Raw genomic sequence first — 6,000 nt, forward strand, 5'->3', positions numbered from 1 at the left:
ATTTATTTATTTATTTATTTATTTATTTATTTTGAGATAGGGTCTTACTTTGTCGCCCAGGCTGGAGTGCAGTGGCATCATCATAGCTCACTACAGCCTCGACCTCCTGGTTCAAGTGAGCCTTTCCCTCAGCCTCTTGAGTACCTTTGACCGCAGGTGCAAGCCACTAACGCCCAGCTAATTTCTGTATTTTTAGTAGAGATGGGTTTTCCTCCTGTTGGCCAGGCTGGTGTCGAACTCCTGACCTTAAGTGATCTGCCGACCTCGGCCTCCCAAAATGCTGGGATTACAGTTGTGAGCACTTTAAATTTAATTTGCTGAAATACAACTCCTTGCAATTTCTTCAAAACACAGGTCTGCTCCTGATTTCCTTGGCTTGTTTATGGTTTGAGTGGGATCACCCCATCTCCCAGGTGCAGTAGCGGGCAATATCCGGAGACTGGCCAGTCCCCGCACAACAGCCCCAGGCCACAGGGATTGGTTTGGGGAAGGGAATGTAGTCTAAGACAGGATAAAGGGGAATCTCTGAAAAACATTGAGGGGAATGGAAGCTGGGCAAGCAAACAAGCAGATTTAACTAGAAGAGCCTGGCAGCTTGAGGTTGCAGAAAGGAGGGAAGGATGTTTTTGAGGGATGGGGAAACCCAGGCCCAGTTGTTGATAAAGAGGAAAGAAGTGAGAGCCTATACCCAGATCATCTGCCGCTTCCCCAGGCCTCACCTAGGTGAAAAGCTTGGTACTTGGGAGGCTGAGGTGGGAGGATCCACTAGAGCCAAGGGGTCTGAGGCTGCAGTGCACTCCAGCCTGGGCAACAGAGTGAGAGCCTGTCTTTATTTATTAGTTTTTTTGAGACACAGTCTCACTCTTGTTGCTCAGGCTGGAGTGCGGTGGCGCAATCTCGCCTCACTGCAACCTCCACTTCCCGGGTTCAAGCGATTCTCCTACCTTAGCCTCCCAAGTAGGTGGGTTTACAGGCGTTCGCCACCACACCCATATAATTTTTGTGTTTTTGGTAGACACGGGGTTTCACCATGTTGGCCATGCTGGTCTTGACCACCTGATCTCAAGCGATCCACCCGCCTTGGCCTCCCAAAATGCTGGGATTACAGATGTGAGCCACCGTACCTGGCCCCAAGAGCCTGTCTTTAAAAAGAGAGAAAAAAAAAAAAAAAGTTTGGGCTTTGGAGAGAGACTGCAAAGATTTCAATCCCAGCTCCATCACTTATTTGGATATGACCCTGGGCCAATCACATCTGTGCCTCAGTTTCCTCATTTATGAAATGAGGATGATAATAATAGTGCCCACTCTTTGGATCATGATGAGGACGAAACAAGATAATGTATGTAAAGTACTTAGAATGGCTGGCTTGTTTGGCATATAGAAAGACCTCAGGGTTATTATTAATATTGTTACTATTTTTTTTTTCCTTTTTGAAATGGAGTCTTGCTCTGTCGCCCAGGCTGGAGTGCAATGCTGCAATCTTGGCTCACTGCAAGCTCCGCCTCCTGGGTTCACGCCATTCTCCTGCCTCAGCCTCCCTAGTAGCTGGGATTACAGGTGCCCGCCACCACACCCGGCTAGTTTTTTGTATTTTTAGTAGAGACGGGGTTTCACCGTATTAGCCAGGGTGGTCTCGATCCCCTGACCACGTGATCCACCCTTCTTGGCCTCCCAAAGTGCTGGGATTACAGGCGTGAGCCACCACGCCCGGCCTGCAGCGAGATTTCTAGTCCTCTGTGAGGATGACGGTTTTGCCACAGAGCCATTTGGGAGCTTCCTCAGCCCCTCCCGCAGGCAACCATGCTCCTGTGAGGTGTTCCTCCTGGCTGTGGCAATTTCTGACTCCAGTGTGCACACAGCCATCACACTCCCCATAGATGGTCTGCCACGGCGCCCCCTGGGACAGCAGCACAGCCAAGTCCTTCTGCAGAAAGCTTGGGCCAGGCAAGGGACCACCTGCCCGGGGTGAGGGCAGTCAAGCATAAGGAGGCGGGAGCTGAGGACACAGCAGATAATTTACCACACCAGGTGGGGCTGGGCCCCTTGCACAGGTTAGGGGTGAGTCCTGTCTCCAACTCTGGGCTGTACTTAGTCACTAAAGGTGCAGAGCCAGGCCCCCCAGGCCCCACGGCCCTCATCAAATCCATTTGTCTGTCTCCTCCCCACACCCCTCCACAGGTCAAGGACACACCAAGATCTTCCTTCCCTCTGCCTCATCCCCTCATCCCTATTTTTCTCTGGACAAACCTTTAAAAAAAGGGGAGAAAAAAAAAAGGCCAGGCACGACGGCTCATGCCTGTAATCTCAGCACTTTGGGAGTCTGAGGCGGGTGGATCACCTGAACTCAGGAGTTTGAGACTAGCCTGGCCAACATGGTGAAACATGGTGAAACCCTCTCTCTACAAAAATACAAAAATTAGCCGGGCATGATGCTGGGTGCTTGTCATTCCAGCTACTCGGGAGGCTGAGGCAGGAGAATCACTTCAACCAGGAGGTGGTGGAGGTTGCAGTGGCGAGATTGCACCACTTCATTCCAACCTGGGCAAAAGAGCAAGACTGTCTCCAAAACAAACAAACAAAAAGCAGCTGGGCGCGGTGGCTCACACCTGTAATCCCAGCACTTTGAGAGGCCGAGGTGGGCATATCACCTGAGGTCAGGAGTTCGAGACCAGCTTGGCCAAACTGGTGAAACCTTGTCTCTACTAAAAATACAAAAAATTAGCTGGGTGTGAGGCGGGCACCTGTAATCCCAGTTACTGGGAAGCTGAGGCACGAGAATCGCTTGAACCGCAGAGGCAGAGGTTGCAGTGAGCCGAGATTGCACCACTGCACTCCAGCCTGGGCGACAGAGAGAAAAAAAGAAGAAGAAAAAAAAATACAACAAACAAACAACAACAGCAGAAGTTAACTGGAGACCCCCATTTGTGAACCAGTGAGAGGGACAGTGGATGAGGAGGCTGGTGTGGCGTCCTGAGGGCATCCTGTGGATAAGGCACTGGGCCAGGGGCTGGGGCCCTGAGGTTTCACTCCTCCCAGGTCTAGAGGGGTCCATCCTACCCCTGCTGCCAGAAGAGGGGCCTTTCCTCTGCCCCACAGCGCGTGGGTCTAGGAACTGTCTGATTCACCGCCAGGAAACCTTCTCCTTGAGATGTTTCTTCATAGGTCATCCCAGAGCCTGCTAAATGCTTTTGTCCTAGGCTGGCTGTGTGGCTGGTGGTCTGTGGAATGGGTTAAGTGTCTCCTCTTCACTGGCTACCAGGAGAGCACATAAAATAAACATGATTTAAAAAGCCAGTGCCCACAGAAGACACAGATGAAATGTAAAAAAAATAAAAAAGAAAAAGAAAATAAAAATAAACAACCCCCCAGAAACCCCAGGTCCCCAAGCTGGGTGGGATGTGGAGTAAGCCAGTTTGCGGTGACATTTATATAAGGGGCTTGGTTCCTCCCTCAGGCAAGTCAAGCAAGTTGTAAAATTTGAGGGCACATTTTAAAATTGTTTAAAATCCTCCAAATGTGTTTCCTGTCTGGCACAGTGGAGGGGGCGTTGGTAATACATGTGCATGTGTGGCCTGGAGGACGTGTTAACGACCAGGTTTAGAGGCAGAGATGCAGAAGAGCCGGCAAGAACCAGGGGCAAGAAAAGAGGTCTGTTGTTGTCAGGGTGTGTGTTCCCAGTGTTGGAATGTGTGGAAGGGGCCTCTGGTCCTGCGGGGGTGGTTTAGTCTGGGAAATTAGCATCTTTTTTAAAGTCACTCTATTATAAATCATTAGTTAAAGGCCTTCGGGGCTAATAATACAGGTATGTGGTTTTTACTTCTGAAGCAAGCAAGTGTGATAATATTTGACAACACATCATAATTAGAATAGAGCGACATGCAGTTTGATAAATTAGATGGTGACAATTAGACCCCCGCACATCGTGGCCTCTACCTTTGCCTAAGCTGTTCCCTCTGCCTGGGACGCCTTCACCAGCTGTCAAATCCTACTCATCCTTCCCAGCCTGGCTCCATACCATCTCCCCACAGAGCGAATTAATCACTCTCTCGTCTGGGCCCCTGTGACATTTTGTCTTTTACAATGTTTACTTTATTCTTTCTCTTCTGAAATTTAGCCGAATATGTGTCCCTTCCCCATCACAAGTCCTTTGAGGACCAGAACTGTGTCTTGGCTGTTGTCTTCCCTGCAGTTCCGTGCCCAGTGTGGGATCTTGGTTAATGTTTATTGAATTAAACTTCTTCTTCTTCTTTTTATAAGGGAATTACTTTGCAGAAAATTAAAAAACCCATATTGACATGGACCCAACTTGGTAAAAGCCATTACACTTAAGGTTGTTTTTTTGAGATGGAGTCTTGCTCTGTCGCCCAGGCTGGAATGCAGTGGCATGATCTCGGTTCACTGCAACCTCTGCCTCCTGGGTTCAAGCAATTCTCCTGCCTCAGCCTCCTCAGCAGCTGGGACAACAGGTGTGCACCACCACATCCGGCTAATTTTTTATTTTTAGTAGAGACAGGGTTTCACAATATTGGCCAGGCTGGTCTCGAACTCCTGACCTCAGGTGATCCACCTGCCTCAGCCTCCCAAAGTGCTGGGATTATAGGCGTGAGCCACTGTGCCTGGCCTACACTTAAATATTTTAAAATATTTCATGCTCTGAACTTTGCATCATTCAGAGTATAGATGTAGGCTGGTGCAGTGGCTTCAGCCTGTAATCTCAGCACTTTGGGAGAATCGTTTGAGCCCAGAGATTTAAAACCAGCCTGGGCTGGTTTTAGTGATACCACCATCTCTACAGAAAATTTAAAAAATAGCCAGGTGTGGTGGTGCGCGCCTGTAGTCCCACCTGCTTGGGAGGCTGAGGTAGGAGGATCACTTGAGCCCAGGAGGTTAAGGCTACAGTGAGTCAAGGTCATGCTACTGCACTCCAGCCTCAGTTACAGAACAAGACCCTGTCTAAAAACAGACAGACAAACAAACAAACACCAAAATAGAGTACAAAATTAATTGTGTTGAATTTAGAACTGATGGAATTCAAAATATAATTTGAAGAAAATGTGGTTTTATTTAGTTGTTATGATACATAATGCCTATCTTGCAAGGAAATCTTTTGTTTGGTGATAGCATTTATGAGGGGTGAGAAAACCTGTGGCAAATTTGTCTTTATTATGAAATTTCCTGGCACTTGATTGATGAAGGATGGTGCCACTCCAGCCACTGGGCACTTATTCTCTGCAGTAGCTTCTGGGCTAGATATCATGGAACACAAGACTGAGCATGGAAGGAACATGATTCGTATGAATAATTCAAAGGCACCCAAAATGCTGCTTCGTTAAGTGGGAAAGTTAAAGGGGGTGGCAATCTGTAAGTCTAGCTGTTGTGTTCAGCTTTTGAAAATGAGAAAGAAAGAAAAGAAAAGAGAGAGGCCGGGTGCGGTGGCTCATGCCTATAATGCCAGCACTTTGGGAGGCTGAGACAGGTTGATCACCTAAGGTCAGGAGTTCGAGACCAGCCTGACCAACATGGTGAAACCCTGTCTGTACTAAAAATACAAAATTAGTTAAGTGTGGTGGTGGGTGCCTGTAATCCCAGCTACTTAGGAGGCTGAGTCAAGAGAACTGCTTGAACCTGGGAGGTAGAGGTTGCAGTGAGCCAAGGTTGTGCCATTACAGTCCAGCCTGGGCGACAGAGCAAGACTCCATCAAAAAAAAGAAGAAAGAGAGAGAAGGGAGGAAGGGAGGAAGGAAAGAAGGGAGGAAGGGAGGAAGGGAGGAAGGGAGGAAGGAAGGGAGGAAGGAAGGGAGGAAGGAAGGGAGGAAGGAAGGGAGGAAGGAAGGAAGGAAGGAAGGAAGGAAGGAAGAAAGGAAGGAAGGAAGGGAGGGAGGAAGGAAGGGAGGGAGGGAGGGAGGGAGGAAGGAGAAACAAAGATACCTTGTAGAACCTTGGTGTTAAATAGTGAGCCTGTATTGGAACAGCACTGAGGCAGGTGCCTGCTGGGCTCTA

Source organism: Macaca nemestrina, chromosome 1, assembly GCF_043159975.1.
Source record: "Macaca nemestrina isolate mMacNem1 chromosome 1, mMacNem.hap1, whole genome shotgun sequence".
Lineage (NCBI taxonomy): Eukaryota > Metazoa > Chordata > Mammalia > Primates > Cercopithecidae > Macaca > Macaca nemestrina.